The sequence below is a fragment of the Myotis brandtii genome, unplaced genomic scaffold, assembly GCF_000412655.1.
Source record: "Myotis brandtii unplaced genomic scaffold, ASM41265v1 scaffold120, whole genome shotgun sequence".
Classification (NCBI taxonomy): Eukaryota; Metazoa; Chordata; class Mammalia; order Chiroptera; family Vespertilionidae; genus Myotis; species Myotis brandtii.
The window spans coordinates 1,964,434-1,991,119 of NW_005354174.1; the positions used below are offsets into that span (position 1 = coordinate 1,964,434).

The window sequence follows — 26,686 nt, forward strand, 5'->3', positions numbered from 1 at the left end:
CAGCAGAGAGGCAAGTTCTCTGAAGCTGGTCTGGAACCCTTGCCTTCTCAGTGGTTCAGGCCTACCATAATCCAACAGGCTGAGTTCATCTTACACACAAACTTCTCTTTTTGGCTTTTGCTCTCCCAAGCCACTAATGATGTTAGGATCCCAGGTGCATAATATACTAGAAATGAGATATTTCATGGCAGAATCAATCTGCCATGAGACTTTTTTACATAATGATGCTTACTATTTTATACTTGATGCCTATTTTCCTCCTTGGAGATAACAATGTTTCATAATTGTTTTCATTATGCTTATTTAGGCAGAACTTCTCTCCTAGAGGGTATGCAATCAACTTTTCTAAGATATGGAGAAGCAGCCAAAAAAACTTGCAATTCAGAGAAATATTGGGACATACAAGGTCCTAATCCAGAAAGAGAAAAAAACCAAAAACCATCTCAATTTAATAGTTTGTTATTTTTTTTGAGAGAGTAGAAGGGAGGGGGAGAGACAGAGAAACATGGATATGAGAGAGACACATTGACTGATTGCCTCCCACACGCACCTGATCAGGGCTGGGGATCGAGCCTGCAACAGAGGTACGTGCCCTTGACAGGAATCGAACCAGGGACTCTTCAGTCCGAAGGCTGATGCTCTATCCACTGAGCCAAACCAGCTAGGGCTTATTTTAATAGTTTTAACAGCCAAATTTGTATGACCTCCTTGTCTTTAGTCAATCCAGCTGAGAATGAGGAAAACAAGGTTGAAACCCAGAAAAAGGAATTCCTGATCAGAACCCTCTACTGTATGTAGATGTAATGTCTACCATGAAATACCACACATATGTACACAGAAGGAGCTAAACCTGACAATAGAACTTTGAGCACCAGATTCAGAAATCTGATAAATATGAGAGAAAAAAAGGAAATGTCGTCACCATCTGATGCTTGCTGAGATTATCCAGATACTGACAAGAGAAAAATCAACTCAAGTTTGAATAGTGATTGCAGTTTATACCTCTTGAGTAAAATACCTGAAAATCCCTAGTGTGGGATACTATGGTAGAGAATAGATAGGGGAGTGGTAGCCATTATTCTATGCATTTAAAATATGTTTTTCTGAAAAAACCTGGTTCTCAGATGTGCCACAAAATATGAATTTGCCACAACCCTAATTTGGTGGTGAAAGAGGGAGTAGAAAGAAGCTGGAGAACAACTTATCCTCCAATACTCTTTCCAAATATTAAGTCTGTTAACAACGCCAGCATCTCAATAATTCCAAGTTTTGCTCATACAGGAACACAATTAGTATAATTTATTCCTGGACAAGAATTTGCCAGGAGTCTACCAGGTGCCCACCCCACATCCCGGAGAACAGCAAATTCACTAGACAAACTGGCAGCCCTTCCAAACCTCTCCGCTGGGTCAGGCCTCCAAACGTGTAGCAGCCACAATGCTTTCCTTGGACCAGCCTCCGAACTTTTATTAGCTTTTTGCTGTTTTTCTAGGTTAAACCCATTGGAAATTGGATTCCCTTTAAAAAGAAGTCTATTTTGGTTGTGAATACAGAGTATGTGTAATAATCAAGTCAGGTAATCTCTGGGGCTTTGGATTAAGAATTCTCTCTCCATAATGCATTGTATTTAGCTTTTATTTTATTATTATTATTTTAAATCCTCTCCTGAGGATATATGTTTATTGAGAGAGAGAGAGAGAGAGAGAGAGAGAGAGAGAGAGAGAGAGAACATCAATGTGAAAGAAACATGACATGGATTGGTTGTCTGCCGTACGTGCCCTGACCAGGGATCAAACCCGCAACCTAGGTATGTGCCCTGATCTGGAATCAAACCCACAATCCTTTGGTGTATGGGATGACACTCCAACCAACTGAGTCATGCAGGGCCAGCTTTTATTTTTGGTGAAAGGCTAGTCTAAGAAATTGTACAGAAAAAGAAACAATGATAAATCTGGAAGAATAGAAACGATGTCTGACTAACTATTCAGTAACTCAAGAGGATTCTGGCTTTGTCCTTTTTGCTTGTTTTAAGTTGACAGGTGTTTCCAGAAAAATGAGTCATATTGTTTAAGGCCAGTATTGGAAGCCAATACAAAAGGCTGAACTTTTTGGCTCTTAGATTCACTGTGATTTTGGATTTTTCTCTCTACTACATTAAATACGCATTCCTTAAAGAGTACCTAGAGTCCTGGGATGGATGTAAAATGTCAACACTGAACTAAGATCACAAAATTCCTGAAATCATAGCAAACATATGCCAAACCAGCTAGGGCTTATTTTAGTAGTTTTAACAGCCAAATTTGTATGACCTCCTTGTCTTTAGTCAATCCAGCTGAGAATGAGGAAAACAAGGTTGAAACCCAGAAAAAGGAATTCCTGATCAGAACCCTCTACTGTATGTAGATGTAATGTCTACCATGAAATACCACACATATGTACACAGAAGGAGCTAAACCTGACAATAGAACTTTGAGCACCAGATTCAGAAATCTGATAAATATGAGAGAAAAAAAGGAAATGTCGTCACCATCTGATGCTTGCTGAGATTATCCAGATACTGACAAGAGAAAAATCAACTCAAGTTTGAATAGTGATTGCAGTTTATACCTCTTGAGTAAAATACCTGAAAATCCCTAGTGTGGGATACTATGGTAGAGAATAGATAGGGGAGTGGTAGCCATTATTCTATGCATTTAAAATATGTTTTTCTGAAAAAACCTGGTTCTCAGATGTGCCACAAAATATGAATTTGCCACAACCCTAATTTGGTGGTGAAAGAGGGAGTAGAAAGAAGCTGGAGAACAACTTATCCTCCAATACTCTTTCCAAATATTAAGTCTGTTAACAACGCCAGCATCTCAATAATTCCAAGTTTTGCTCATACAGGAACACAATTAGTATAATTTATTCCTGGACAAGAATTTGCCAGGAGTCTACCAGGTGCCCACCCCACATCCCGGAGAACAGCAAATTCACTAGACAAACTGGCAGCCCTTCCAAACCTCTCCACTGGGTCAGGCCTCCAAACGTGCAGCAGCCACAATGCTTTCCTTGGACCAGCCTCTGAACTTTTATTAGCTTTTTGCTGTTTTTCTAGGTTAAACCCATTGGAAATTGGATTCCCTTTAAAAAGAAGTCTATTTTGGTTGTGAATACAGAGTATGTGTAATAATCAAGTCAGGTAATCTCTGGGGCTTTGGATTAAGAATTCTCTCTCCATAATGCATTGTATTTAGCTTTTATTTTATTATTATTATTTTAAATCCTCTCCTGAGGATATGTTTTTATTGAGAGAGAGAGAGAGAGAGAGAGAGAGAGAGAGAGAGAGAAAACATCAATGAGAAAGAAACATGACATGGATTGGTTGTCTGCCGTACGTGCCCTGACCAGGGATCAAACCCGCAACCTAGGTATGTGCCCTGATCTGGAATCAAACCCACAACCCTTTGGTGTATGGGATGACACTCCAACCAACTGAGTCATGCAGGGCCAGCTTTTATTTTTGGTGAAAGGCTAGTCTAAGAAATTGTACAGAAAAAGAAACAATGATAAATCTGGAAGAATAGAAACGATGTCTGACTAACTATTCAGTAACTCAAGAGGATTCTGGCTTTGTCCTTTTTGCTTGTTTTAAGTTAACAGGTGTTTCCAGAAAAATGAGTCATATTGTTTAAGGCCAGTATTGGAAGCCAATACAAAAGGCTGAACTTTTTGGCTCTTAGATTCACTGTGATTTTGGATTTTTCTCTCTACTACATTAAATACGCATTCCTTAAAGAGTACCTAGAGTCCTGGGATGGATGTAAAATGTCAACACTGAACTAAGATCACAAAATTCCTGAAATCATAGCAAACATATTGTTAAGGAGCAAACTGAAGATGTGCAAATCAAAAATAATAGTTTAAATATACTCTCAGCTTTTCAGGTCATCCTAAAAACTCAACTATTGCTCCCAATAGAGGGTAATGGTCCTTTCCTCCCCTTCTGCATACTTCTCTGAAGAGCTCAGAGCACTTTCCAGGCATGACTTCCTCATTCTCCCAGTAACTAACAGGAGAGGAGAGCACGAATTAGTCTCTCACTATTACATATTGAGGAAAACGTGGCTTAGAAAAGAAATTATGTTTGAGTAGTGCAGGATGTCAGGTGGAAGAGTCTGTGTGCCTCTCATGTCTCCTGACTTGCAAAGGCAAAGTCCATAGAATGTGAAAGCTGGGAGAAAACTTAGATGCCATCTGGTACAGGGGTTTCCAATGTTTTGGATGCTATCTATATACAAGCAAAATTTCAAAAACAATTTTAAGAATTAACTATACATTTTCCCCCCCAAAAGGACATTTGAAATACAAAAGCCATCATCTCATGAAAAAAAAGGGAGGGGGGAGATATTATAACACTCTGAGACCAAAAAAAATGATAGCACCTGGTGTAGAGGGAGAAGAAATTTTAGGCTCTAAGAAAGAAAGTAATGGAATTTGGAATAATAAAATTAGAATTAGAAGTAGGGTTGAAGATGGTACGTATCTAAGTTATGAATTAGTCAGATAGAAGAACAACCTCAAAATAAAGGATAGTCTTTCTCAAGAAAGGACCTTTTCAATTTTATATCAACACATGCATGCAAACACACTATATATTCCTAATGTTTATCATCAAAGATCAGCATCAGTACAAGGGAAGCTATATGAATTTAGTCTATATCTTCATTTTACTAATGAGAAAATTAAGACCTGAAAAAGGAAGTAGGACTGTTAGATGAAATACAGGACACTCAGTTAAATTTTAATTCCATGCAATATTTAAAATATACTTATACTAATTATTTATTGTTTATCTGAACTACAAATTTAACAGGGTGTCCTGTATTATTTTTACTTGCTAAATCTGGCAGCCCTAAAAGGAAGTGAGTTCTTGTTACTTGACTTGAAGTAACTGTTGCTTAACGGTGGAATTAGGAGAAATCAGTTCTGACTCCAGCAAGTTTAAAAAAACAAAACACTGTGCTATCTTTACTACATCAGAGTCCTGCTCTTATTCAACACAATCCATCAACCATACTAATTCACAGTTTGAACACCTACCATCTTCAACCCCCACCTTTAATTCTAATTTGATTATTCCAAAGTCTGTTACCTCATTCTTTAAATCCTAAAGTTTCTTCTCCCTCTATACCTGCAGTTCTCAATTTTTTTGGTGTCAAGACTCTTAAAAATAATTGAGGAACCCAAAGAATTATTATGTATGTGAGTCATGTCTATCAGTGTTTACTGTACTAAGAAACTAGAATTGAGAAAATTTATTTTTAAAATATAAACTATTACATGTTTATATGAATAATACTTAACTTAAAAACTATGATTTTCCTAAACAAAACAAAAAATAGCAGGAAGAATGGTAATGCTTTATATCTTTGCAAATCTCTTTAATGTCTGGTTTAATAGAAGACAGCAAGGGACTCTGGTATTGCTTCTTCATATGACTTGTTTTGAAACTATTTAGTTGAAGTATATGAAGAAAAAGCAGCGTCATACAGACATACAGTGAAAAAAGGGAGAAGTATTTTAAATAACCTTTGAGATAATTGTAGCTATTTTTCTTTGATGATACATCAAAAATTAACAAGTGGTAGTTTCTTACATATTAGTTGCAAGGGAGAATCTGAAATCTTATCAATAAACTTCTTTGTTAGGTTAAAACCACTGGTCTCTTATGCACTATGAATGGATAATTTACCAATGAATGATCCTTTACCATTATTCATTGGTAATTTGGAAAATATTTATTAATTGAGTTAAGGAGAACTTCCAAATGTTGGCACATTTCATTATACAATATCAAAAAAATCACACTTGTTAATATCACTATTGAAATGATAAAAAAAATGTCTTCAAGTTTTCCAAAATTCTATTTTTACTTGGAAACTGGACTTTAATCACTGGCAACAAATACTGTATTTGGCTCCCTTTTTTCTCATTGAGAAAATGCCTTCCAAATCTGAGTAACCATAACTTGTCTGTCAGTAATTTTTTCAAGTAAAAATAAAGTTTTGTGAAAAGCAGCATCTAGTTCAACTTGCAACTCAAACAACTGCATAATAATTTTCCCTTAGCCATCGTACTTTGGTACACAGCAAAAGTGCTTTAGCTACTGTTTGTTACACAGACCGTTAAAATCGTCCTGTACTCAACAGTTGAGATTAAATAAAATTAATATTTTCTTCTGCTTCATCAATAATATTCTCAAATGAAACTGGATGTTTGTATTTGTCACTGTTGTGTTTTGTTTTTCTCATCACTGTGAGTGTGTGTTGGTGAAGAATGCAATGACTACTATTACAAGTTTGTAACAACAGTTTTATCTATTACTGCTTTTGAATCATCAGTGCAAATGTCAACATAGTGAAAAAGGCAAATAATGGTTTAGTTTTGTTTAAAAAATACTTTTGCCTTATGGACCCCTGAAAGGATCATATGACTTCCCAGGGTCCCTCCAATTCACTATTCTATACCACCTTTGCTCTAACATACTAACAGCCAATTGAAATGTTTAATGAGAAACTTGTTAAGTCTAAAATTCATTGAGAGGGTCAACCCCTTTGTTCTAACTCATCACCAAAGCACATAACCTGCAGAGAAGCCTCAGAAGTCATTTTCTTTCTTAATTATCAAAAGATAGCTGTGGCCTACACGGACACTAACTATGACCTTCTCCCAAACATGCTGTTCCTTGAGCCTAGAATGTTCCTTGGCCCTTCCCTACCTCTAACTACCACATATTCTTCAAGTTCAGCTGAGGCATTACCAAAGCCTCTAAAATTGTATTCCCATAGCATTGTGCTTGCCATCAAGGGCAAGGGTTAGGATGGAGGTAGGGAAAGAATAATATTGTTGGGTGCCTACCATATTTCATTAATCATGCAGGATATTTAACATTTAATGCTTACAAAAACTCTGTGAAATAATTTTACAGATGAGAAAACCAAAGTTTAGAGAGGTTGAATAATGTAGCTGGTAAGAGGAAGAACTGTCTAAATCCAAATCTTGATCATGGCTTAGTTTTTTTTACTGCTTAGAGAAATTCAATTTAGTTTAAAAAAATTTCCCATCTTATCATCTATGAAAAGGTTTAAATCAGTAATCTCATTCCTTTTAGCATTAAAATTTTTTAATTTATGTTTCCTGGCTTCTTATAGAGTAACTAATCATTTATTTGGCAATCCTTATAGAAATAACCATAATATTTTATATTTTGCTGAAAACCAGAGAGGGCAGAAGAAAGGCTGAAATGGAAATGGGATAGGGGAGGAGCAGAGGCAGGAAAGATATATTCAGCCCATTTGTTGACATCATCAGATGGTAGAAATTTATATTCAAAGTAAAGTCACACTATTAGAAAAGCCAGGAATAACTATACTTTCAAAACCCAAGAGCATAATTTTAAAAAACAAGGTAGAGAAATCTGTCCCAACAAAAATCAAGATCTATTATAAAGTGATAGTAATTAAGACACAAAGAGCATAAATTACAAAGAAAAGATTAATAAATTTGACTATTTTAAATATTAAAATTTTGGTTTATCAAATGACACCCCATAGAAAAGGTAAACAGGCTAGATATCAATTAGAAAAAGAGACGTAATACACAGAACCAACAAAGAATAAGTGTTCAGGATATATAAAGAATTTCTACAAATCTGTATTAAAAAGAAAAATAATTTCCCCTGTCTCCCTAAAAGAGAAAAGATGTAAGTTTATATTTCACAGAAGATGAAACATGAATGGCCAATAAATGAATAGATATTAAACCTCCCTAAGAAATTAGGGAAATGGGATATTTCATATCTATCAGATTAACAAAAATTAAAAAGTGTTATAATACTAAGTGCAGATGAGATAGTGACACAGAACCTGTTGAGAAAAAGCAAACTTCCTAAGAATACACATAGTATGATAACACTTATATAGAGTTTTTAAAATAAACATTACTACTATGTATTGTTTAGGGACACATACATGGGTATTAAAAATATACAGAAATGCCTGGAAATGATAAACACCAGATTCCCTCTTCTAAGGTACTGGAAGGAGGATGCAAATGGGGAGGGAAGCACACAGGAGGCTTCGATTTTATTGCTAAGGTTCCATTTCTTAAGTTAGGCAGTAAGTAGAGGTGTTTGTTGCATAATTGTTTTATATGGCTTTGTATATGTCATAATACATTTCTAAAAGCCCAAGGTCAAATGTCTAAAAAGTCATTCTTTAGGTATACCAATGATATAAATATATTCTCTAGATGGCCAATAACTTTTTTTCTATATTCAGAATATTGGATTTTAAGAATTGAATTGCATTCAAGAATAGCATTAGGCAAAATCGCACAAAACCTCATTCTCACTAGTTAAGTTTCACATTATGTGCCTTCTGGATTAAAATAATGCAATGAGGAATCCAGCTTACGTCACCTGAGCTCAGGGGAAGAAAAAATAACGATACCTGGAAAATAGCAAGGGGAAACAGACCCTGTGTGCACACTGTTTATTTGTTCAGGCTTGTAGCAAGGAGAAAGGGAAACATGAAAATACCTTGGTCATAAATTGTCATGTAAAAGACAAAGAGAAACTCTGGAATATTATGAAACTATAAATTACTTCTGCTGAAAGGGTAGAATTTGCAGTATCCCCTTAACCGAGGTTTCACCTCCCCACTTTTGACAGAATAACTCCTGTTCTTTGGAGAAAAACACATGAAATAAATGTAAAACCCGAGAGGAAAATCATCTAATATGTACACCACCTGCCTAATAAAATGAGAATAAATTTGGCTTTTTGGCTAAGTAGATTTGCTTATGTTTTAACCTAGATAGAGGCACACACCATCTAAATTACACATTTTATTTTTATTTTTAAAAGCCAACATGAAGGGACAAAAAATAATTTCAGAATGTCTTAATGGTTTGCTTTCAAGGTACACATCATACAACAGAATTCATAATTATAAAATAAGCCACAATCAACTCTTAGGTTAACATGGAACCATGTCTATTTACTAATAATGCTAATGAGATTCTGAAACATCACAGTTTTCGGACGCCAGCTCAGCTCTGAGATCTCAAACCCATAAAGGCTGAAGTACAGGACGACACAGACACATACGTTTACTCCAGACGTTGCCAGCAGTTTAGTTACTGAGCTAATGGCTGCAGGTACCAAACAATGACTTCTCAAAAGTAAACATCTCTACTCTTTTAAAACTCTCTTTCTCCCAAATCCTAGGAGGTGGCAGGCCTCATGAAGAGCTACCTGCAAAATCCTTCCTTTGAAGAAATTCACAAATGAGTCAATCCCCTGTTAAAGGATTTGCCAAAAACAAAATTCCAGGAAGCCACGTAAAAATGATTTGTGAGGCTGCTTGATGCCTGACATTTGGGGGGGGGGGGAACACCCACCCTTCCTATGCCCCATTTCAAAAAATGCATCTGCAGGCAACTTGACTGCTACTTAAGGCTAAACGCTGGTCTCAGATGTATCTTTGAGGCATCTATTCAATCTGGAGTTTACTATAGCCAAGATCTAAACCATAAAAATAGAGTCAAAACGGAGAACTTCAGAGTCAGAGCCAGATCCCTATCCTGACTCTTCCAGCACCTTTCACTTATGAGTAGTCACTGCCAAATGGAGCAGTGGGAGCTGCATGAGTCCCTCTCCACTGGCCAAGGTGACTCACTCCAATGGAAGCCCGAAGTCCCTTGGAGCTGTTGGGTTTTGCAGTTATGTTTGGTAAGATATGAAGCTAGAACTTAAAAAAAACCAGGGTATTGCTTTGGCTCAATTCCATTCCTTATATTGGATGATAGAAGCAAATATATATTTTCCAAAATTCTGCATTCTGTACAAGAGAAAGAATGGCTAGTATTTGAGTATCAAACTAGGACCTCTTTTTGGTACCAATTAGTTTTCATTTTTATTACTGGGAAGAAAAATTACAAGAAAATTATTTCAACAAGCATTTGCTATGAATAATAATAGTCACGAGCCCGACCAGCGTGGCTCGGTGATTGAGCATCAACCTATGAACCAGGTCACAGTTGGATTCCTGGTCAGGGCACATGCTCTGGTTGTGGGCTCGATTCTCAATGTGGGGCGTGCAGGAGACAGCCAACCAATGATTGTTTCTCATCATTGATATTTCTCTCTCTCCCTTCCTCTCTGAAATCAATAAAAATATATTTAAAAAAATAATAGTAGCCATGATTTTTCAGCCACTCTTTGTGCTTTCAGACCCTGAATTTCATAATCCTCCTAACACATCTAATAATATAACTATTATCTCCATTTTATAAATGAGAAAACTGAGGCCCCAGCATTAAGTAATCTGAACCGGGTCACAAATTTACTAGGTAGCAAATTTGGGATTTGAATCCACATCTAGTCCAACATTAAACCCCTTTTCACTACACTATAATGCTTCTTCAGAGTTATTTTGTATGTGAACTACTAACAATGCTGTAAGATCAAAACACCTAGATACATTAAAACACATTATGTTTCCTGAGTAATGTACTCTAGTGGTAGGCATCGAAACCTCCATTCTGTAATGGGAATAAAGTAGGAAGCAGTTAGCTATTTAGTTTAGCATTACACTGTAAGGAAGAGCTGTGGTCTTGACTTGACCCTTTGACTTTACTGCTCTAAGAAAGTTATAAAATACTTATATGACTCCTCTTATTCTACCGCTGTGTTTGATCTGACAGCAATAGTTTACAAAACCTCCTTTGTTTCCAAACAATGTTAAATAATATATTGAAGGGAGAAAATTAGTCCCCCACCCCAAAGTCATGTACAAATAGTAAGTTGGCTAAAAAAAAAAAAAAAGAAGTATGAGCTCTTTTTGGAATTAATTCATTGAAAGAACCATTACAGTATCTATATCCCTTTCCATCAACCTTGCCATCTGGAATTTATTTTTTAGGCACTCATTGCTTCTCACAGGTTCAATGTTACCCATTTCACACCATTTAACTATTGAAAGCACTTGAAATTCCGGACCCTAGAAGCAGAGCCTGTGTCTTTCCCGTGATGTAGCTAATGTGTCAGACTTGTAAAATAGCTCTTAGTGGCGGGCCTCCATTTAGAGAAAGACGGAAACTAGCTTTAAATACTTAGAGCTTTAATATCTAGTCCATTATACTGAAGCAGGGTCTTGTAAAGAGTCAATTATGGGATACTTCTGATTTGATCCACATGCAAGGGAAATCCGCTTCTTTGCCTTTAAATCCCTGTTATAAGTGTCTTGTTTAAATAATTAGTGACACTTTTTCTTTGATCAAATTGATTCATATTGTTATTCTTCTATGCTAATTTAAAACTTAATCCATGTAAAAGTCTAAGACAGATTTTAATCTCTCATGGAGAAAGCTTTCCCCCAAAATGGAGTTTTCCAGAAAATATTTTAATTTTTAAAACATCATTAATTGACTGAAAATAGTTATTTTTCTAAACGGGATTTGTGAATCAATCACAAGCCAAGATGGTAATGTTATTTTTTGTATATGATGTATTGCATATACAAACACATATACACAATACATAATACATGCTTAATAGCATTTTTAAGCAACTAATATTACTGAGACCTCTAAAGACAATCAAATGTAATCTCATTTTATGGCTTGGGGCTAAAATGTTTGTGTGTATTTGCAACATACTGTCAAAGGGTTAATATCTTTAATATTAATTTATTCACAATCAAAGAATCAATAAGTTTATGTAAAAACAGAATCTCAGACTTTACTTATCAAATTCATATTTTTAAAAATTACAATTGGCCAGGGCAATACGAAACTGGTACTCTCATGTGCTACTGGTAGGTATTAAATAATAGTTTACTGAAAGGCTTTTGGAAATACCTATCAAAGACCTAGAAAATGCACATGATGTTTGATCTAGCAACAACACTTCTAGCAATTTAGGAATCTAGTCTCAGGAAATAATCACAATAAGAATTTTGTTATAGAACACTGAGAAATATTGGGAAAAATTAAAAATACAACAGAAGATTGATTAAATACATTTTACTTCTATTCACCATTTTGCCCCTAGTATTTATTGAACAAATGAAGGAATATATATCCTTTTAAAAGGAATAGTGCACATAAATATTTTTATGTTAGGGCAGATGATCACAATATAAAATACCATTTTTATTTTTTAAATGCATATATGTGAATAAAAAATGGCAGGTATATATAAAAATATTAATAGTGTTTTTTGGGGGGTAAAAGGCTAATCTTTATTTTATTTTCTGTCTCTAAATTTTTTATAATAAACATAATTGCTTTTATAAGAGCGTCACTGCAAACATTTATGTAAATTTTAAATTATTTATACAAGAAACATAGTCTCATTAATTTTATAAAAATATGTAAATAGATAACATAAATATTGAATAGTTCTTTCTTCCTTTTACTATGCCCAGTTCTACTCCTTTTCCAAGATGTAACTACTATTAAGAGTTTGATGTATCCTTCTTATGAGATTGCATTTCATGAATCCACAGAACCAAAGTCTACTTAGCTCCATGAATATTTATATTTCTCTCTTGTTTTTTGCTATTATAAACAATGCTTCAATAAACATCTTCATACATATTTTACCATATACAGGTACAAATATTAATCTAGGATAAAAAGAAACCGAAGTGATCAGTTGATGAGAATGGTTAATGAGAACTTAAAATCACCTTCCAAACTCCACCAGTTCTCAATGATTCATGTGAGTGCCTGCCTATTGCTTACATTCATCAGTGGTGGATAGTACCTCTTTTTCTTTATTTTAGTCTATCAGATGAGCAAAAAGACCGTATCTCGTTGTTGCTTTTCCTGATTACTCGTGCATTTGAACATCATTTCAAATCTTAATTGGTCATTTTTATTTTTCTGTCAATTGCCCTTTTTATTCTTGGTCTATGATTTCTTTAATTGCTCTGTACTACTCTTTATATTTTGAATGTTCCCATTACTTATTAGATATGTTGCAAATATTTTCTCCCTGCCATTTTTCTTTACATTTTCATAAAAAAATTGAGGTAAAATTAACATATGGTGAGTACACAGTTCAATTTATAAAAGCTTACTTTTGTGTCATTTTAAAAAACGATGTGTTTTCAGTTATACAGAATTTTTTATTTACTGTCAATCTATTTTATGGCTTCTAAAATTTTCATCATGCTTAGGAAGGACTTCAACAGACCAAATTTAGAATAATCTTTTATACTTTTTGTGATATTTTATATATTTAGCTTTTTAATCTATTTAGAATTTAGTTTTGTATTTTATGTGAGATGGTGATATGCTTTAATTTTACTTTTCTAAATTGACAATAATTACCTCAGCAGGATTTTCTCATGCATTTGAAATACCATTTTTATCATAAATTAAGTTTCTTTGGATGAATGCTTCAGTTTCTGAGCTCTGTATTTGTTCCCTTAATCTAATTGTCTATTCTTGTACAACTGTCACAATGTCTTAATTATCATAGGTTTACAGTATATTTTCATATCTGGCAAGGCTATACCCCCCTCACGTATCAAATAGTTCCCTTATGGTCTCATTCAGTTTCTCTTCAATAAACAATTGATAATCAGCTGGTCAGTTTCCATGGAAAATACTTAGTGGGATTTTGACTGGGATTGCATTAAACTTCTGGGCAATTTGAGGGTAACTGACATCTTTACCATGTTGGGTCTGGCAATCCAAGATTAAATTGAGATATTGGCCGAAACCGGTTTGGCTCGGTGGATAGAGCGTCAGCCTGCGGACTGAGAGGTCCCGGGTTCGATTCCGGTCAGGGGCATGTACCTGGGTTGCGGGCACATCCCCGGTGGGGGATGTGCAGGAGGCAGCTGGTCGATGTTTCTCTCTCATCGATGTTTCTAACTCTATCTCTCTCCCTTCCTCTCTGTGAAAAATCAATAAAATATATTTTTTAAAAAAAAGAGAGATTCTTTCATTATCTTTTGGCATCTAGCCTTAGTAATGAAACATACAATGCCTACTTGATATCTATTTCTTTGTAGATTACTTGTTTTCCCTCACCTTACCCTTGGTATTCTGATGTAGGCCCTTTCAACTGAAAGCTTGTATTTTCCTCTAGATCTAGAAAACTTTCTTCTATTATTTCTTGGATTATTTCCTCTTATCCTTTGCATTCTCTTTCAGAGATTCTTCAAAATGTGTAATCTGGTTAACCTTTCCTTCTTTTTAATATATGTTTTCTTGCATTTTATAATTTTTAAAAATATATGCTTTTATTGATTTCAGAGAGGAAAGGAGAGGGAGAGAGACAGAAACATCAATGATGAGAGAGAATCATCAATTGGCTGCCTCCTGCACCCCCCCTCCTGGGGATCCAGCCTGCAACCTGGGCATGTGCCCTCATGGGGAATCAAACCATGACCTCCTGGTGCATAGGTTGAGGTTCAACCACTAAGCCACACTAGTGGGGCTTATAATTTTTTGGGAAAAGGAAGTAGCGTATAATCAGATCACAATTTTAATCCCATCTTTCTATGCATTATGAAGGAAATTTTAAAATAAATTTCAAATTACAACTTGATTGAATTGAGCTCTGGCTATTTCCTCAAAGAATCTTAGAGTCTTACAGAATTTTTCATTCACCGAACCAGTATTTATTTTGTGCCTAATTTCTGTCTGGAACTGTTCTAAGTTCTGAGGATCCCAAGTGAAAAAAAGGCACAAGTTTATAGTCTGGCATAGTTTTTCAACCTTGGTACTATTTATTTATTTATTTACATTTCTAACCTATCAATCAATTATTCTATAACAGGCAGTACCAAATGGTGGTTGAATGTTGACTCCAAAAATCAGATCATACGGGTTTGAATTTTGGATCCATTGTTTATTGGGGTCATCTTGGGCAAGTTACTTTAATTTCCCTGTGACTTAGTTTTCTATCTATAAAATGAGGATAATAACAGTACCTTTCTCATAGGGTTGTTGTATTAAATAATACTTGCACAGCACTTAGCACTCAATATATTATAAATGTTCTCAATAAATGTTACTTATTATTCCATATGTTACCATCACCCTGAGGTTTTTCAACACATGCTTTATAGATTTTTTCTCTTTATTAATTCTTGTTTGGAATGATATTGGAGACAATGACTATTGATGATTATGAGAAGCTAAAGATACCCCTCCAACTTTCTTGGTATTTTGACCAACTTTAAATAGGTCTTATCAAGAAAAGGAATCAGTAGCAAATGACAAAGTATCAATAGCAAATTTTTTAAATACTTAAGGTAATGTTATTCTCCTATGGCTCAGAAATTAAAATAAAAAGAAGTTATAAGACAAAAAAAATTAAAATTAAATTAAAACTGAAAGATAAGTGACAGCATTGAACTTAAGGAAAAAACTGAGAAATAAGCACTGAATCGACATAGACTTTAAATGTTTTATTTTTATTTATTTATTTATTTATTTTTTTGTTGGTGTGCTTTAATTTTTTTTTATTAAATCTTTATTGTTCAGATTACATTTGTTCCTCTTTTTTTCCCCCCCCATAACTCCCCTCCTCCCAGTTCCCGCCCCACCCTCCGCCCTCACTCCCCACCCACTGTCCTCATCCATAGGTGCACGATTTTTGTCCAGTTTCTTCCCGCATCTCCCATTCCCCTTTCCCCCCCAAGAATAGTCAGTCCATTCCCTTTCTATGTCCCTGATTCATTATAATCACCAGTTCATTCTGTACATCAGATTATTTATTCACTTGGTTCTTAGATTCACTTGTTGATAGATGCATGTTTGTTGTTCACAATTTGTATCTTTACCTTTTTCTTCTTCCTCTTCTTAAAGGATACCTTTCAGCATTTCGTATAATACTGGTTTAGTGGTGATGAACTCCTTTAGCTTTTCCTTATCTGTGAAGCTCTTTATCTGACCTTCAATTCTGAATGATAGCTTTGCTGGATAAAGTAATCTTGGTTGTAGGTTCTTGGTATTCATCACTTTGAATATTTCTTGCCATTCCCTTCTGGCCTGCCAAGTTTCTGTTGAGAAATCAGCTGACAGTCGTATGGGTATTCCCTTGTAGGTAATTGAGTCTCTTTCTCTTGCTGCTTTTAAGATTCTCTCTTTGTCTTTTGCTCTTGGCATTTTAATTATGATGTGTCTTGGTGTGGTCCTCTTTGGATTCCTTTTGTTTGGGGTTCTCTGCGCTTCTTGGACCTGTAAGTCCATTTCTTTCACCAGGTGGGGGAAGTTTTCTGCCATTATTTCTTCAAATAGGTTTTCAATATCTTGCTGTCTCTCATCTTCTGGCACCCCTATTATTCTGATGTTGGTACGCTTGAAGCTGTCCCAGAGGCTCCTTACACTATCTTCGTATTTTCGGATTCTTTTTTCATTTTGCTTTTCCGGTTGGGTGTTTTTTGCTTCTTCGCATTTCAAATCTTTGGCTTGATTCTTGCGCTCCTCTGGTCTGCTATTGGGTGTAATATTCTTTATTTCCGACCGTGTATGCTTAATTTCTAGTTGTTTCTTTATCATAGCATCGAGGGTCTCATTAGTTTTCGTGAGGCTCTCCAGAAGTTTATTGCAAGCCCTCAAAATTGCGTTTTTTAGCTCTATATCCTCCATTTCTGTCATGTTTTTTTGTCTCCGCATTTTTTATGCTTTCTTGGTGCACCCCCTAGTGGTCTTTGTGCGCAGTCTTGTTCTAGTTGAGCCTTGATTGTTGTAGTTAATACTAGAGGGATTTGACCACCAGGCCGACTGGCTGTGAGAATCAGCTGTGTCTGCTGCAGTGGGAAAACTTCTGTCCTCTGGGGGGGCGCTAATCTAGCCTTTGCCTGCGGCGATCCGGCAAATGGCTCTGCGCAGGGCTTGGGCGGGGCGGGCTCAACAGGGCGGGCGGAGGGAGCCGTTATGGTGCCCTCAGTCCTGTTCCCAGAGGCTCTGCTTCTCAGAACCCCCGGAACCGCTGCAAACCTCGGAGGGAAAGCTGCCTTCCAACTGATGCCAGACACTCCCGCTTCTCCCGTTTGGGTCCGAGTCCCCAGCGATTCGCCCGTATCTGGAGCTCAGAGTCTGAGACTCCCCCCTGACCGAAAACGACAACCGCGCTCTCAGCCACCAGCCCGCTTTGCGCGCGCACCTCCGCACCTGAGTTTTTTCCACACTGCGCCTCCTCTGAGCCTCGGTGTGCTGTTATTTTTCCTTCTAGTTGAAGAGTCTCTCCTCAGCCAGCCTTCCTGTGGTTCTGGGTGATGTCCGTTCCGTCTTTTAGTTGTATTTTTGAAGTGGTTGTTTGCGGCAGCAGTCTCCGGTGTTTACCTATGCCGCCATCTTGCTCGGAATCAACTTTAAATGTTTTAAAGAAAGGACATACCTTCTCGTCAAATTTGTATGGGGAGAAATTGACATAGGGAAGGCAATTTAGATTTACTTGGGACATAATTATACTATTCTGCAGTATTATTTTTGCCATCAGTTGTTCTTCCGACATCCCCTTTTCTATCACAGTCACCAGAGGCAAGCAGAAGCGTCTGAAGAGTTTGAAGAGGGGAACTAGCAGCGCTCCCGTTCCCGCAGTGTGCTCATGTGGAAGCATTTCCCTGCGGCTCTGTGTTTACAGGATTTTATTTGTGTAGAAGTACTGCAGAAGCACTGGGTGATAGTGGCTCAGCTGCAGGCAGAGCTTGAGGTTCTTTTGCTCTTCTTCACTCTGGAAGCTGTGTTCCCACCTTTGTCTCAGATAGGGAGAACAGGCCCGAAACGTGGTTTTGCAAGCCTTGGCAACCTGGAGATTTCTATCCTGTAAATGGATTAGGAGGGAATCTTGAGTTTGCTTAATATGATTGGTGAAAATTTTCTTCCATTTCCACCCAGCAAAAGCAGCCAATTGCCCAAGTGAGACAAAGGCTGAGTGTCTCAGGCTGTCACTGTTTGCATCTAGTAGAGTCCTGGTCTGAAGATGTCTATGAAGAGCCCAAACCTTTCCCCTGGATCTTGCCCAGGATGATGGTCAGAGTCTTCCTGCTCATGCAGGTGACTTTAGAACTCACGGGATCATACAATCCATGCACCAGCAGGTCTAGGACAATTTTCTTGTACTTTCTCATCTTGTTGGGGTTCTCACAGGCCATGGTTCCCAGGCCTTTCATTGACATGTGACACTTTTTAGCACTGGATCCTGGGGCTCTTTCTGTCAAGAGGAAAAACACATTTTTCAGAGGCTCCCTCTTCTAGAACCTCAGTTTCCAAGAGATCCTGGAAAAGAAAGACATCGTTGATGTCCTTTTCTTCTGGACTGGGAGGTGGAGATGGAAAGGGGCTAGTCCAGGATTCTTCTGTTTGGTCCATGGATTTGAACTCATTTGCTGAGCTCCAGCGCTGGGGCAGCAGCTCGAAAGGCACAGGGACATATGAGGAGGAACTGAATTGTCTGGCTTCAGTTTGAGAGCTGGAGGGGCAGCTTTCTCCCAGACAGAAGTGCTGGCAGAGGCCATTGTTCTTTTACTGAGCCCTTCCCCCACAGAGCCAGCAGGCAGGCACAAAATCTGAGTCTCCATCAACCTCAACCTTGGTATTATTGACATTTCTGACTGAATAATTCTTTGTTATAGGCTGTTTAGCAGTATCTCTGGCTTCTACCCACTAGGGCTTCTACCCTTTTGTGACAATCAAAACATCTCCAAACATTGTCAAATGTCCCCTGATAGGCAAAATTGCCCCTCTCCCCCCAGAGCACTGGTCTAGCAGAAGAAATATCTAATCTAATATTAGAAATATGTTAGTGGAAAAGTATACACAGTATAGTATTGACACAAAGAGGGTAATAGCTAACCTTGCCTGGGGTTCAGGAAAGGTTTTAAGAAGCAGAAGACAGTAGTTCTGGGTTATGAAGAAAGAGTTAAGTGCTTGACAGGCAAACAAGGGAAGACAAAAGAATTAATAGTAATATTAGAAAGAAAAACAGCATCTAAAAACAGAAAGGTTGAAATAGTTTGGTGTCTATGTAGAGTTCTAGTTCAGTGTAGATTGGAACAAAGATTTGAAGGCTGTGGTGAAGGGAGAAGGAAGCAATAAAGCTGAAGAGGTAGAGACAAGGTTATAAAAGAACTTGCAGGCTATGCTAAGAAAAGTTGGGCTTGCCCTGACTGGTTTGGCTCAGTGGATAGAGTGTTGGCCTGTGGACTGAAAGGTCCCAGGTTCGATTCCAGTCAAGGGCATGTACCTTGGTTGCGGGCACATCCCCAGTAGGAGGTGTGCAGGAGGCAGCTGATGGATGTTTCTCTCTCATCGATGTTTCTAACTCTATATCCTTCTCCCTTTCTCTCTGTAAAATATTAATAAAATATATTTTTTTAAAAGTTGGGCTTTATTGAGTTATGATGATAAACCACTGAAAGTATTAAGCAGGGAAATGGCATTTTAGAAAGGTAATTTTTAAAAATAGGCAGGGAATGGTTTAGGAGGAGATAATATTGGAAATAGATTAGGTAGGAGACAGTTACAATAGTTAAGGGCCTAAACTAGGGCCATGGGGGCTAAAGAGATGGGAAATGGCACAATCAATATACAGGAGGTAGAACTGATAAGATTTAATGATTGCTTAGCTATGGAGAATAAGGAATTGAGAGGAGTTAGGACAATGTCAGTTATCCCACTATTGAGTTAACTCATTATTGTGGCATTACACAAGACTGTAACATTTTAAGCCAAGATCAGATAAAGACTAAATTTTTTTCATTTATTAATGATTTATTAATAGACAATTGTATCCATAAAATGACTAAGTTCCACAAATGCCATGAAGGCCAAATAATTCAAGGATGGGATAATTTTTCAACATATTTGTTGAAGAACTATGGTACTGAGGACCTCTACTGTTGAGAATATGAATAGCTTCAACATTAGGATTAAACATTCAGTAAAATGTCACCCAGGCACCGGCAATCCACAGCCTACCCAGAGTTCAGATATTATTTTCAGAGGCACAAGGCTAGTTGTGTTACTGGAGCCTAAACAGAAATACTAGTAGGGTAGAATCCAGGTCTCCTCCCACCTCCTGGAATACTTCTTCACCTCCAGGTGCCCCGCATTCTAGTACTGTCTTCTGGCCTGAGTCTGTATTCAGCCTGAATACTACTGTGGTTTTTTGTGGGGGTTTTTTGAGAAACAATTACACAGCAAATTTAATGTTTATGCAATTTAAATCCATTGATGCTACGAGTTGGAATAAACTATACTCCAAATTCTCCCAGTCTATGCTCAAATTCTTTTAGAAAGGGAAGAGAGTGTTTCTTTCTGTCCAACCCTTGCCTCTAGAAAAAAGAGCTCATCTGAGATGGAGGGCTTAGAAATGCAAACTGGTCAATAGAAATATTCCCTTTTCCAGATAATTTTTCCTTTACGTAATCTACCTAAATGCTGATATGTTGACTGAAAGCACCAGATTCTCCTACAATTGACTCCTCCACAAAGTCTGAATCCAAAAGATGTTTGAGTTTGCCAAGCAACTGAGCGTAGGATACACATTTTCCCTCAGGTTTCCTTACAGTTATCTCAAAAGATTTTTAAACAGTTCAATTATTTTTAAAGTGTTGTTTGTTTATTTGTTTGGTGAGAAGCTTTTCTCAAATGTCACAAGCTATAGGGTTAAGGAAGATTTCTTTTGTGATTATATTTAGTATACGCATGGTTATGGCTCTTTATACAGCTTTCCCTTTAAGGGAGCCTTAGTTCCATTATTTCCACAATATTCATTGATAGCTATTAAACTGACCCAAGGGTTTCCCTAGGTATAGTTTGGCTAATAAATATCAGACACACTAGTGTTTGAATTTGGGCTCTGCCATTTATTAGTTTATTGTTCAAGTTACTTAACCTCTCTGACTTTCTCCTGTGTTAAAACGGGGGTTTTATGAGGTTTGAATATGTTAGCATTTATGAAAAGTATATGACAGAGACCAGCACAAAATGAATGCCGAATATATCTAAATTTCCCTTCTCTTCCTTTTCCTTCTCTTTATAAAGAGCACAATAAATAATCACTTCAAAGTGAGAGTTATTTAACTGTCTACAAAACATGCCTAGGTGGAGTCCTTAATCAACATCATGTTTTCAAGCCAAATGTGAGTCAAACCAAATTCTTCCCTTTATCAGATTGTGTTTTTAGCACAAGAAAGGCAGTCAAAAGAAACTAGGTGTTAGAGGGTTTGGTTGTACGCATACAGTACCAAAGGCATAACCCATTTTGTATAAGAAATCCAATAGAATTACCAAAGAGTTTTTAGTCAGCATCTATGGTCACATGTGAGCATGTTATTTGGTACAGGGATTGATGAGGGAGAAAAGCCTACGGAAGTTCGAAACAAGAAAAACGGAAACCCCAAATGCAGAGGAGGCTCACACTATCTCTGGCACCGTGTACACAAGTTCCCAACAGGCAACGTGCGCATTTAGTCACTCTATACCAGTGATGGCGAACTTATGACACGCGTGTCAGAGGTGACACGCGAACTCATTTTTTTGGTTGATTTTTCTTTGTTAAATGGCATTTAAATATATAAAGTAAATATCAAAAATATAAATCTTTGTTTTATTATGGTTGCAAATATCAAAAAATTTCTATATGTGACATGGCACCAAAGTTAAGTTAGGGTTTTTCAAAATGCTGACACACCGAGCTCAAAAGGTTCGCCATCACTGCTCTATTCAAAGAAAGTTCAATAGCTCTCATGCCTGAGCTTGAGGACTCATAGTTAGGTCATCCCGTCATAATTTTTGTTGTTGTTGTTGTTGTTAAAAGGGAATCTCAAACCATATGCAGAGAACCATATGCTAAAATACAAATTCAAGCTAGTGCACAAATGTATTTTCATACAGCCAGGAGATTTTGTTGTTTTCAATGCTTGGGGTGAAATGTGAAAGCTAATGGTTCCTATTCATTTTTAAAATGAAGAGGGAGCAACAATCGGGTTGAAGGAATAATGGGTTAGCAATCCGGATCAAGGGTCTAACCCCTTGCTTCTGTCACTGCCTATCAGTGGGACCTAGGACAAGTCCCCTACATACAGTGCTTCGGTTTCCCCACCAGAATGTTCTAAATAACAATTCTGGCACGCACCTCAAAGGGAAAAGATAATAAGCATACAATACTTTTCAATCTTCCTTAAGACGGTGTTACATAAATCCCAGTCATTACTACCACTAATACGCTAGGATGATAGTACCTGCAGGGAGGTAATCATCACCCTGTAGAGAGAGTAAGCTATTAATCACCTCCAATCCCTCAAATTGTGTGTCAAGTCAAGGACAAGTGAGAGATATGCCGACTATAGTACTGGTGTCAGAAGGAGTTTCTATAAGCCTCAAGCCTTCACTGTGAACATTTTGCTTCTCAGAAAAAAAAGATTCTGCATTCAAAGTAACCTCATTGCTATGAGAAGGTATGATCTTGACTAGTTTATCTTTGTTGAGGCTTTCAATCTTGGCAGCAGTGCTGTGCTTCCCACCGAAGCTGAAGTACTTGCGCCAGATTGTATTGTCAACATAAGCAGGGGGAAAGATGCTTACATCAGCTGAGAAACCCATTTCCAACTTAGGGTTAGAAAATGTCTTTCTAAATCCAAATTGTAACTTTTATCTTAGACTTCCCCTTTAACTAATGCGGTCATGTGCAGATCAAATGCTTAGACTGATAAATGTGTAAGGGATTCACTCATTGTCAAAGCCCAGAATCCAAAGGTGATTAGTCGGCTAAAGAGGGAAGATGCGCACCAGACAACCTTGTTTGTTGCTTTGCCACTTAATCACATTAATCCCTCCACAAGAAGCTCATCTGCATGGCAGGGAATTAAACACTGACAAAAATAAAACCAAAGCCCCCAAATCAGTCCAGACACCTGTTTCACATAAGTAAGTGTGATAAGATTGTCTGTGGGTAGCAATTTTTTTTCTGTAAACATTCTTACAATTTTTTTGACACAAATAATTTAGGATTCATTTTCATAAAGGTGCTTTTCTATAATGTAGATAAGTGTTATATTCCAGGTAAAAAGCAGACTAGATTCTAAGTGAAAGCCAGGAGTGTCCTCTAAGTGTGGTTACTAAATCATAAGCAATAGATTTCCTATTTCAGAAGGAAGCCAACTTAGAGATTTCTCTTAACTACGCCAAAACCACTAAAAGTGACCTTTGTTTCTGCACATACACTTAACCTAGTTGATTCTGATCAATTTTCTCTCATGATCCTTACATTGTTTAAATAAACTCTTTATAAGGCAGACTTTAATCTTTTAAAGTCCTAGTATGGAGAGTATTATTTAAAGGTGTTTTTTTAAAATCCAAATTAAATATATTAATTTAAAGACTTTAAATTTTATCTTTAAAAAAAAAACCACACAGCCAGTCTTGTACCATTTTTTGATAATTATTTTTCTCCTATGTTCCATTTTTAGCTAAAACCACAGACATAAAACCATGTGCAAATCAGTTCAACATTTGAGAAAATATTAGTGAAACAGTAAAGTAGAAAATAATTTCTTCTGAGAAAAATCTACCGTTTACAGGCAGTGCCAATTAAATTTTTAAAATTTAAAAGTAATTTAAAATGGAAAATCTTTCATCAGAGTTAACTGTAAGCAGAATTTAGTTTTTCTTTAACAGTGCAAATGTACAGAAAATCCCAGAGATGTTCAAATGCATTAGGCACCTATAGAGCAACAACATCCAAGCGGAAACAACTCGGAAAAGATCCATGAGGGTTTTCGTGACTGCTGGAGAGAGTCAGCTCAGAGTACAACTTTCAAAGCACACCAGTGTAGGGAGTAAAGCATTCAAACACAAAATGAGCACTCAGCAAGAGCTGCAAAGGACGCTTTTACCTAATTAAAAGCTTAAATTCACAGAACTTCAGAGCACTGCCGTTTCAGCTTAACTTTGCCAAAATAATCAAGCAGAATGAAGCAAAACAAATAGGAGAACAACAAGCCTACCACTCTGGTTTTGATTTGCTGCCCATTACAGTTGAGCGGTTTGGCCTGCTGGGGCTAGACTGCTCTCAAACGTCTTTCAAATGCCCTATAATGACACCTAATTTTACATTTAACTCTTGGAGGAAAACGTTGTTTTCCTTGTGACAGTATTTGTCCTATGTGAACATTATCAAACTGTTTGTTCTAATCCGTTGGAAAGAACCATAAGGCTCTTCTGAAATGAAGGCTTTTTCCTAGTTAGGAAGGTGACTGAAAAGATTTAGTTCTTTAGCTTGTCTTTAAATCTTCTAAATGAAAGATGATTTACAATTAAGCTATGAAAATGTGAACACTCTCAAGTCTGGAAAGTTTCAGTCTGAATTGAGGTATCCTAAATCAATGCAAAGACTCTGTCTCACAGAACCAAATCTTACCCAAATCAGCCTCTATGCTCAAATCTTAATAAATTATAAAGGGTTTACACACTATGTCTAATTCAACTAATTTCAGCTGAGACACTACCAGTATTTCCCTATAATGTGGCATGAAAAAATAATAGGGTTTATATTTAAAGTCAAAATGGCATAAAGTACTAGGAGTTGTCACACAAAGATCATTTTCCTTGAGAAAAATATGATTATACTTCTAATGATTTGAGAAAGTAGATTAGAAAAATAAGGTGTGCTAGGCTCTTCAGAAGACCTCTCAAGATTTAGTTGCAAATTAAGGTGAATTTTTATAAATGGGATCCTCAAATTGTTTAAATTGTTAACCAGTTTAGGATTATCAAGTTTGGGGACCTCATTAGCATAAACTCCTTGCTTTCTCTTCTCTGTACTTTCAACGTCCTTGCCCTTCTTCAGAGATCTTATTTCTATTCAACAAGCAATACAAGTAGTAGAAAGACCATGGTTAGAATCCTGGATTTGGAGCCAAGCTATATACATTAGGCAAATTTCTTTTCACCAAAGCTCATTTTCCTCATCTGAAAAACAATGAATTAGACCAATTATCTCTAAGAATTCATTCCAGTTTAAAACTGAGTTTTCAGCAAAAGAAGAGTACCCATGTATCACATCACGCAGGTCTCTCAGCAGACCTTTGGGTAAATGCTGTAAAACTACCCAACTAACTGATTATTGAAACAAGAACTAAAAGCTAAGAAACTAGATTTTGGAAAAAGAAAAGAAAACGGGGTTAATAAACTAGACAGATAAAATCTAGAGACAGAGGAAATTGAGTAGAAAAAGTTGTTGTACACAGGACAGGTATGCATAAGTTCCACTTCAGATAGTAGAAGGAGAAAAAGAGAATGCAAATCCAGAAAGAGGACTATGTCAAGAATGAGATTTACAAAATTGTGTCAGAAATAACACTTCCCAAAAATGAATAGATAGAATTTTTCAATTACATGTATTACAGTGACATTGGTTAATACAATTATATAGTTTCAAGTGTTTAGTTAATGATACATCATCTGAATATTGCATTGTGCACCCACCACCCAACGTCAAGTCTTCTTCCATCACTATGTATTTGACTCCCTTTCTCAAAAATTAGGATACTCACACTTTTTTGTCTTAGACAAAAAAAAAAAAAAAAAGACAATGTAGATAGTGGCTAGAACACTGAGGTAGGACTCAGAAGATTCTATGGCAGTTTAGACTCTGCCATTTATTAAGAATATGTGATAGAGAAGTCACTTCACCTGTCCAGATATCATTTACTTATCTGTAAGAGGAAGGAGTGGGACTAGATCTTTAAGGTCCCTTAGAGATCCTAAATTGTATAAATTGACATGGTTAAACAAAAGCATTCTTAATTAAAGTTAGCTGAGAATCTAAGAAAGGCCTTAAAAGTTGACATTAGCCCGGCCAGCGTGGCTCAGTGGTTGAGCGTCGACCTATGAACCAGGAGGTCACAGTTCAATTCCCAGTCAGGGCACATGCCCAGGTTGTGGGCTCAATCCCCAGTGTGGGGTGTGCAGGAGGCAGCCAATCAATGATTCTCTCTCATCATTGATGTTTCTGTCTCTCTCTCTCTCTCTCTCTTCCTCTCTGAAATCAATAAAAATATATATTTTTTTTAAAGTTGAGATTAATAATAATATCCACTTCATAAATTTTGGAAAATTTAAAGAAATGGTAATTGTGACAGTGTTTTGTAGGCTGCAAAATGCTATAAAAATTATGGTAGTGAATATTTTTATTTATTAACATTTTAGAAAAATGAGTTAATATTGATAAAATTTTGGCAATGCAAAAGTAGGTAGTTGACACATACTTTCTGAACAAATAATGGATTCAAAGTAATATGTCTAATCTCAGTACAACTGATAAATAAATTTGCAGATAAAAGGGAGGGGAGCTCATATAAACATTGTGGAGAATGTGGGCAAATAGGAAGCCTATAATAAATCGCACCAGAAATTATATAGCTATATACATATATTTAAGGCTTGGACTCTCAGTCTAACTCAAATCACATTTAAACACTCTCACTTCTATTTTTAAACAGCATGAGGCATACAATGGAGCTAACTTTCCTCCCTATGGCTCCAGCACATTAACTTACTTATTTCCATTTTCCCCAGTACATTCTTTTATCTCCCTTCCAGAGAGGTGGCATATATTTCACTCACTTTTTTGCTTTATCTGACTGCTTAATAATTAGCCAGGTTCAAA

At 36.6% G+C, this 26,686-nt stretch overlaps 1 pseudogene; it reads right to left on the reverse strand.

The window, feature by feature from the left end:
- Positions 1-17,650: 17,650 nt before the first annotated feature.
- Positions 17,651-22,620, reverse strand: LOC102238938 (annotated as a pseudogene).
- Positions 22,621-26,686: the final 4,066 nt, after the last annotated feature.